Source organism: Mus caroli, chromosome 4 (assembly GCF_900094665.2).
Source record: "Mus caroli chromosome 4, CAROLI_EIJ_v1.1, whole genome shotgun sequence".
NCBI lineage: Eukaryota > Metazoa > Chordata > Mammalia > Rodentia > Muridae > Mus > Mus caroli.
The window spans coordinates 73093690-73103575 of NC_034573.1; the positions used below are offsets into that span (position 1 = coordinate 73093690).

General features: G+C 40.2%; 1 pseudogene; it reads left to right on the forward strand.

Annotated features, from left to right (window-relative positions):
• Positions 1 to 6583, forward strand: part of LOC110293346 — a 12276-nt pseudogene extending 5693 nt beyond the window's left edge.
• Positions 6584 to 9886: the final 3303 nt, after the last annotated feature.

Genomic DNA, 9886 nt, shown 5'->3' on the forward strand with positions numbered 1-9886 from the left:
GACCCTGCACCCCAGCTGCCCTGGTGCTTTTCTGACCGGAAGAGGCTTGTGGCCCTATGAGAGCATTACCTATTACATGGAAGACTGAGGATTCAGTATGGGTTGCTCAGTAGACACTCCCCTCAGAAAAATTAAAAGCTGCGAAAGATCTGGGACAAGAACAATTGGAGTTGGGACATATTTGGCCCTCTACATCTCCCTGGAATACTCCAATATTTGTTATAAAGAAAAAATCAGGAAAATGGAGACTTTTGCATGATTTGAGAGAAATAATTAAGCAAATGATCTTGATTGGGCCTGTACAGAGGGGACTGCCATTGCCTTCAGCCTTGCCCCAAAATTGGCCCATTATAGTTTTAGATATTAAAGATTGTTTTTCTCTATCCTGTTGCATCCAAATGGTATGGTAAGATTTGCCTTTACTGCCCCCTCCCAAAATCATGCTGAACCTGATAAAAGGTTTGAGTGGGCAGTTCTGCCACAAGGGATGGTGAACAGTCCCACTATGTGTCAACTCTATGTTGATGCAGCTCTGAAAGGAGTTCGAGAGCGATTTCCAAACTTGAAGTGTTATCACTATATGGATGATATACTTCTTGCCACTCCCAGGGATGCCTTGCTTAATGAAGATTATAGCTTTTTGGTAACACAGTTGAAGGAACAGAATCTAGTAGTGGCCCCAGAAAATGTGCAAAACGATGTTGTAGTGAATTATTTAGGAACAAAAATGACGGCAAAATATGTGTCCCCTCAAAAGATTCAGTTTTGCACAGATGGATTATGCACCCTGAATGATTTTCAAAAGTTATTTGGAGATATTCAATGGGTCTGACCCCATCTCTCTTTGACCAATAAACAATTACAGCCATTATATGATATCTTACCAGGCAATACAGATTTAAATTCTCCCAAATATCTTACTGATGCTTCCAGGAAGGCTTTGTTGTTAGTAGAACAGCATATTCAGAGTGTTGCCTTGAAACACTGAGGTGAGTCCAAACAGTTTATCTTGTGCGCACTGCAAACAGAGTCACAACCCACTGGAGTTTTATGACGGGGAGCTCCCCTGTTATGGATACACCCAAAAATCTCCCCAGCCAAGACACTTGTTTATTATCCTGCCTCAGTAGCTCAGTTGGCTCTGATTGGTATACAGCAAAGCATGCAGTTTTTTGGAGTTGCACCTGAAAGTCTAATAGTACTGTATAATGCTAAGCAAATTGAAGTGTTAACAGCCACAGAGGATAATTGGGCTATTTTGAGGTGTAGTTTTCAAGGCCTCATAGATAGATAATCATTACCCCAAGGATCCAATATTACAGTTGGTAAAACTATATCCAGTAATCTTTCCTGGTATTACTGCTAGAGATCCATTGCCAGATGTTCCTCTTGTTTTTACAGATGGTTCTAAAACAGGACAAGGAGCCTATTTAATAACAGGATCATCCCCAGTTTCCATTCAGTTTCCCCTGCATTTCCACAAGTCATTAAATTGCAAATTGTGATTAAAGTATTTGAATTAATTCCAGGTCCCTTTAATTTGATTTCTGATAGCCAGTATGTTGTAAATATGCTGCAGTAGTAGGCAAAATACAACCATTGGAGAATTAGTTATTTTAAGTTGCAAAGAATTATTTTGAATCGGCATTCACCCTTTTTTATTCAACATATTCGTGCTCATACTGGATTGCCAGGACCCCTTGCAGAAGGGAATGATATAGTTGATAAAGCTTCCAGAAAATGCATGGCCTTTTTAATGGCCTCATCTATTGATTTGGTACGTGATTTTCATACACAATTTCATGTTAATTCAAAGACTTTGTCATCACAATTTAAAATTTCTTGAGCAGAGGAGAGAAAGATCGTGAAGGTGTGCAAAACCTGTGCCCCTTTATTACCTCAAGTCAGTGTGTGGGTTAACCCCCGGGGATTGCACCCCCTACATTTGTGGCAAATGGATGTTACCCATTTTCTTGAGATTGAAAAGTTAAAATATATTCATGTTTCCATAGATACAGCCTCTGGCATTATTTTTGCCTCCTTACAGACAGGAAAGAAGGCACGCCAGGTCATTGCACATTGTTTTAAGGCTTGGAGTGCCTGGGGACAGCCTAAAGAACTAAAGACTGATAATGGAACAACCTATACTTCAGCCTCTTTTGTTTCCTTTTGCAAGATGGTGGGTGTCCATCTGGTGCATGGGTTGCCATACAACCCTCCCGGCCAAGGCATTATTGAATGAGCCCATCACACTTTAAAAGAATGTTTAATTAAACAAAAGGGGGGAATTGCCCCTGTTGGGTCCATACCAAGAGAGAGATTAGCCATTGCCTTATTTACTTTGAATTTTTTGAATGAAGATAAACAAGGGCGTGTTGCAGCTGAGTGACATGTTAATCCTGATATTTCTCCAAAAGGCATGGTCATGTGGAAGGATGTCTTAACTGGTTGTTGGAAGGGGCCTGATCCAGTGTTGGTTTGGGCGAGAGGGTCTGTTTGTGTGTTTCCCCAGGATCACCGACAACTGCTGTGGGTCCCAGAACGGCTGACCAGAGCAATTCAGGGCAAGCAGATTGATGAGGACGTGGATATTCCTGTGGCTGGGAATGCTCCCGCTAGTGAGAACTGAAGAGCTACGTTGGGGAATTATGTCTCTGTTCCCGATACCCATGCCATTTGCACATTTGGCGCACGTGTTTCCTTGATTCTTTACATTTAATGCTTCACTACAATTGCCTTTTTTACCATGGGATGGAGAGATAGCTCCAGAGTAGGAATCTATGCAGCTTCAGCTAGAGGGATTGCTGTGTTTTCAGATGATTTAAAATATTTCACAGATGAGTGATTATATTCAGCTGTATAATCAGACCGCAGCATGGTTTGATATGCCAGTTAAGAGTACTAAAGCTAATGCTACCTGGATTCGAGGGGTGTAGCCTGCCAGTATATTCAAGGGCAATGGCACTATACCCTCCCAACCTAGATGGGCCCCCTTTTGTAGGGGTGTTCGTGATTCCCTTCCACCTTGGATTGGCTGTCAATCTAGAAAAGTAGCTTGGACAGTGAAGAATTATTTTTCCTTTTCCCCTTATATAGGTACAGTCCATAATAGTTCCTTTTCAGGGTATAATTGGACATATCAAAATCCAGCTCAAGTAGGATCTAGTAATCCTTTTAATGTATGGTTGTTATGTGGGGTGAATGGTTGTTTTATTGATCTTTCCCCCTTAAGCATGGTGGCGGGAGGGGCCTGGGGCAATGCAAGTTTTTATTGGAATGGTTCTAGTGTGTTTGAGTCTTCTGTATTTCAATTTGCTGGAGGGAGGAATGTTTCTTTTCAGGCTATGCCTGTTTGTATGTGGCCTCCTTTTGTGTTTATTGTTTATAATGGTAGTTATGAGAATAATGTTGTTAATTCTAGTAGTAATAATTGCTTTTATAGTATGTGCTGTAATGCATCTTTGCATCACTTAGCTGTTGTTACTAGGATGCCTCGTTTTGTACCCTGGCCTGTTCAGGCTCCTTCTGCTATGACTTTGTTTAGACCTAAAAGGGATTTTTGGTATTACTGTGGCCATTGTCACTGCTATAGCAATTTCTGTCACCTTAGCCACGGCTGCGGCTATATCCCTTATTGAGACAATCCATCATCCATATTAATTCTACTCGTGTCGACTGAAGGATTGGCCAGCTGGATCACCACAGCAGTCTCCCACTTGAAAGAGTAGGCTGGCATTGGTGGACTTGCCATGTGCCCAATTCTCATCGGCGTCCTGGCCTTCTGGTGCATCTGCAGCATGCAGAGTCGTCAGTGCAGAGCCCAAGCCTTGATGATACAGGCTTTTGCAGCAGTGGAAACAGGATAACCTCCTCAAGTGTGGCTTGGCATGCTAGAGAAGTAGTNAATGACGGGTAAGACTCCCTGGGCATGTCACCAACCTAAGACAGGGATCAAACCAAGGCTGTTTGTCTCCCGATGACAGGTAAGGGGCATTGCCACAGGAGGCAAGCTAAGACAGGCATTCTCTCTGCCAATAAGTAAAGAAGGGGGAGATGTGAGGAGTGGGTGTGGCAGCAGTCCCAAGATGGCACCCAGNACTGCAGCCAAGTCTTATGACTTGCACCTGCCTTCCTCATACACCTGAAAATAAGCCACGTCCATCATGAGAACTGCGCAGGTGCACCATGATGCAAAATCAGATCATATGACAAGTGATGATTCTGACCAATGGACTGCTGTTACATGGACTGGGCTGATGGGGCGTGGTTGAGGGGTTATATAAGGGATTGCGATTATGGGCTAGAGGGATTTTTTTCCTGCATGCATGCTGAAAGTATCCTGAATAAACTGCTTTGAGAAAAACACTGTGTTGTCGCTCTTTTCTGCTGGTCAGAGACAGAAGCGACACTTGATAGTATTGAGGTGTCGGTGACATATAGAGACTCTGTTTGGAGCCTCTGCCAGGCCCCTGTAGGTGATTCAGAAGAGACCTTTGGGATTTCAGAGCAAAGTTCTACCATTATCTGCAGACAACTATTCTCCCTTTGAAATACAGCTCATGCCCTGCTATTGGGCCTTAGTGGAAACTGAACATTTGACAATAGGACACCAAGTCACTATGCAACCTGAACACCCATCATGAGCTAGGTGCTCTCAGACCAACCAAGTCATAAAATGGGATGTGCACAGTAGCAGACTATTAGCAAATGAAAGTGGTATATCCTTGATCTGGCCAGAGCAGGTCCTGAAGTCACAAGCAAGTTACATGAAGAAGTTGCTCAAATACCTATGGTTTCTACTCCTCTTACAATGTCATCTGCTTCCAAGCATACACCTCATGATCAGATGACTGAAGAAGAGAAGACTAGGACCTGGTTTACTGATGGCTCTGCATGTTATGCAGACATCACCCAGACATGAACAGCTGCAACATTATAACCCCTTTCCAGGACAACCCTAAAAAATACAGGTAAAGGAAAATCTTTAGTCTATACACATAGTATTAATTTTTTTTTAAGAAATAGCCAGATGTATGATTATTCACTGACTCATGGGCTCTAGGAAATGGATTGGCTGGATGGTCAGGGACTTGGAAAGATCACAATTGGAAAATTGGTGAGAAAGGCATCTGGTAAAAAAGTATGTGGATAGATCTCTCCAAATGTGCAAAGGATGTGAAGATATTAGTATCCCATGTAAATGCTCACCAAAAGGTGACTTCAGCTGAGGAGGAGTTCAATAATTCAATAATCAAGTAGATAAGATGACCTGTTTTGTGGATAGTCAGCATCTTTCCCCAGCTATCCCTGTCATTGCACAATGAACACATTAACAAAGTGGCCATGGTGGCTGAGATAGAGGTTGCTTTAAATCAGATAGAGGTTGTGCTTGGGCTCAGCAACACAGACTTACACTCACCAAGGCTGACCTAGCTACAGTTGCTGCTGAATTCCAGATCTGCCAACAGCAGAAACCAATACTGAGCCCCAGATATGGCACCATTCCTCAAGGTGACTAGCCAGCAACCTGGTGGCAGGCTGGCTACATTAGATCACTTACTGCATGGAAAGGACAACATTCTGTGCTTATTAGAGTAGATATTTATTCTGATTAAGGATTTGCCTTTCCTGCATACAATGCTTCTGCCAAAACCACCATCCATGGACCCATAGAATGCCTTATCTATCGTCATTGTATTCCACACAGTATTTCTTCTGATCAAGGAACTCATTTCACATCCAGAGAAGTGTGACAGTGGACCCAGGATCATGGAATTCACTGGTCCTACCATGTTCCCCACCATCATGAAGCAGCTGGTCTGATAGAAAGATGGAATGGCCTTTTGAAGACATAGTTACAGTGCCAGTTAGGTGGCAACAGCATGGAGGGCTGGGGCAGAATTCTTCAGAAGGCAGTATATGCTTTAAATCAGTGTCTCATATATGGTACAGTTTCCCCCATAGCCAGGATCCATGGGTCAAGGAATAAAGGGGTGACAAAGGGAATAATAATTCCACTCATTATCACTTCTAGTGACCAACCCTCTAGGAAAACTTTTGCTTTCTTTCCCCACAACTCTAGGTTCTTCTGGCCTAGAAGATTTGGTTTCAGAGGGGGAGTGCTCCTCCCAGGAGCCACAACAAACATTCCATTGAACTGGAAGCTCAGACTTTCCCCTGGTCATTTTGGGCTTCTAATACCTTTAAACCAACAGGCTAAGAAAGGAATAACAGAGTTACAGGGGTGATAGATCCAGATTACCATGGGGAAATTGGATTGCCTTTTCACAATGGAGGTAAGCAGGATTATGTCTGTAATGCAGGAGATCCCTTAGGGCATCTCTTAGTACTACCATGTCCTATGATTAAAGTCAATGGGAAACTACAATAGCCTAATCCAAGCAGGATGACAAAGGACACAGACCAATCAGGAATGAAGATATGGGTCATTCCTCCAGGAAAAGAGGCAAGACCTAATGAGATGGTTGCTGAGGGTGAAGGGAATACATAATGGGTAGTAGAGGAAGGTAGTTATAAATACCAGCTAAGGCTATGTAGCCAGTTGTAGAAACAAGGATTATAAAGTAATATGAATGCTTCTGTCCTATTTTGCTAAGAATACATTTGTCTTTCTTCCAATTTCTTTAACATCAATTGGTATTTAATTTGAGACACTAAATGAATGTTCCCAAGGGACATTGCCCCATTGTAAAATTCTAAATGAGTTGCGATTGTATGAGGAATAGTTATATCATGTTAGGTATATGCATGAATCTTGTTGCTGTTTCATGTGAACATGAGATATTATTTATGCCAAGTTGACAAGGGGTGGGTTGTAGTGGCTATTCCTGGTTGTCAGCTTCACTATATCTGGAATGAACTACCATACAGAATTGGAAGGCTCACCAGTAATCCTAATCTGGAGGCTGGGAGATACAAATTTCTGACTTCGATCTTGGCATGGAGAACTTGAGGCATAGTGGCTATGAATTTCAGAAGATTAAGACAGAGAGATCTCTGAGTTCAAGGTCATCTGAGATTAAAGTCCAGATGGCACACACCTTTAATCTGGGGTACACCTTCTGATGGAGACCTCTATAAGGACATTGCAAGAAGATTCACTTTCTCTCCTCTTTGCCTGCTTGCGTTGTGGGACTGAGCAACTGGTAGATCCTTGGACTTGCATTCACAGCTGCTGCTGACCAATGTTGTGAGTTGGATTACAGACTGTAAATCATCAACAATCCCCCTACTCTACAGAGACTACCCATAAGTTCTGAGACTCTAGAAAACCCCAGCTAACATACCTACTTTGGTCTTTTTCCAGGGAATAACTCCTGGAGAAATAATATGTTTAACTATGTTTAACATTTCTACAAGCGATTGTTGAGATTAAAGAATTGTAGGTAGGCTACTGACCTTGAGTAATCCCACACAGCTTCCTTTTTTTTTTTTTTTTTTTTTCTTACATGATTTACTTTGGCTCCAATAGTTTCTTTGTGGTCTACTTAAAACACATTTCTACTTAATTTCCATCATTCTAGCTACTGATGAGTCTTCAGATTCGTGCTTATTTTTCATGCTGCCTTCAAATTTCTCATCTTACATTACACCCAGAGTTTCTATTGGTCTTCAATATCTACTCCATTAGTGGCACATTCTATTCTCCATTTATTCTAGACACATTATATGATATTAGACATTTGCTAAACAGTCATTAATTAGATCAATTTATGAATACAGTTCCAGTACATAGGCATGAATATTTTGGTAGCTTTGAGAGTATGAAGACATACTGTGTTCTGGGAGACTTAATGATTTTACAAAACAGCACCCTATCTTAGCCCAGATAGTGAAGACATTTCTGGCTATGTTCAGTGCATGGACTCGCTCTGCTTCTCCACATTGATGCCGATCCCACTTCATGATTATCTATCTGAAAATAATAGAGATCGAGAATGCTGGTTTCTGCAGTGTTGTAGAAACAGCTAAAATAAAATTGCAATACCCTGCTCTAAGATGTGCAGTTTAAATTCGAACAAACCCAGAATGGGAAATTAGAATGCCTTTGGCTTCATTTATAAACCTGACAGCTTAATTCCAAATACTCTGGACATTTAATTAATGGGAAGTGAATCAACCCTTCAACATTAAAAAGAAAATCTATAATTTGGCCTCTTCAAGTCAGTAGAACGAAATGTCAAATTATTTTAGGCCCACAGATAGGATTTTTCATAACTTTTATGATATAAATGCTTAATAATAATGTCAAAATTTCTGCTCTATTAAACCAGCATGCAACGGATCCAATACAAATTGCCTATCACATTGAATTGTATTGATGTTTTACACAGACAAACTAGGATGTAAAAAGTAGAACTTTGCTCAGCAACAGCAAAAGACAGATATTTGGGAAAGGATATGCCAAGCAACTTACCACTGCTGGAATTGCTTTTCTATTGTAATGGACCTACAGTATTCCTACTTAATCTTAAATAGCTGGAGTCAAGGATCTAAATTACAACTGACAATCCAGATTGGGGTGGTAATTCTCCATTTGCTCTAGCTTCTCATTTTATTCATCTACAGAGTATGTAGAGTTTAGATAGTATATTTATTAAATCCATTCTAAGCTGCAAATTTTGCAGGATCAAATGACTTACAATATAGAAAAATCATTAAGATGTTATTTGCACAGTTGCTCCATTTACATTACTGTACAGAGAATGTATATTTCCCTCGAAATGTCAGGACATATTACTAGCTTCACATAGTGTGATAACAGCTCACCTCCTAATTCATCAATATGCACCTTCATTCATAGAGGTTCTCTGTAGATTCTCAACGTTTGTCTTTCACTAAAAAAGTCAGCTATTTCTATGGATAAGATATATAAAGGATACAATATATATATATATATCCAGAAAAAGGAAACGAATTAGATGGTAGACAGACAGTCACATAGATGATACACAGAGGTAGATAATTAATATAAACAGAAAAACAAATAGATAGTTGATAGATAACATAAATGGATGATGAATAGATAGCCAATATTTAAAGAAACTCTAAAATCTATTAGCTGAGTAGCTTATGAAATACAATAAATATCTAACATTCTAGAGCAGTATGAAATATAGAAATGAAAGAAAGAAATGTTAATTCAACAAACAAAATAGTATTTGATTAAAATTTACTCAAATTCATTTGTTTTTTTAAGAAAGAATTGTATTGTCTGTGTCTACAGAAATCATTTTACTTTTTTATTGAAATTCAAATAATATGATATATAATTTTGAGGTTACATATGAAGTTTTGATACATGTTGTGGCATGCTGTTGTTTACAGTAATTAGATGGTAAACTTTGTCCAAAAATTAAAGCTGGAAAAGAGGGCTTTTTAAATGTTTATATTCAAATAATAAAGTTTATTTCCGGAATTCTTTGAGCAAATTTCAACTACGGGATGAAAGTTGTGAGTCTCTGTCTTAGTCAGGGTTTCTATTCCTGCACAAACATCATGACCAAGAAGCATGTTGGGAAGGAAAGGGTTTATTGAGCTTACAATTCCATACTCCTGTTTATCACCAAGGAAGTCAGGACTGGAACTCAAACAGATCAAGAAGCAGGAGCTGATGCAGAGGCCATGGAGGGATGCTTTTTACTGGATTGCTTCACCTGGCTTGCTCAGCCTGCTTTCTCTCTTTTTTTTTATATAAATATATTTTTATTACGTATTTTCCTCAATTATATTTCCAATGCTATCCCAAAAGTCCCCCACACCCTCCCCCCTCCTACTTCCCTACTCACCCATTTCCATTTTCTTGGCCCTGGCATTCCCCTGTACTGGGCCATATAAAGTTTGCATGTCCAATGGGCCTCTCTTT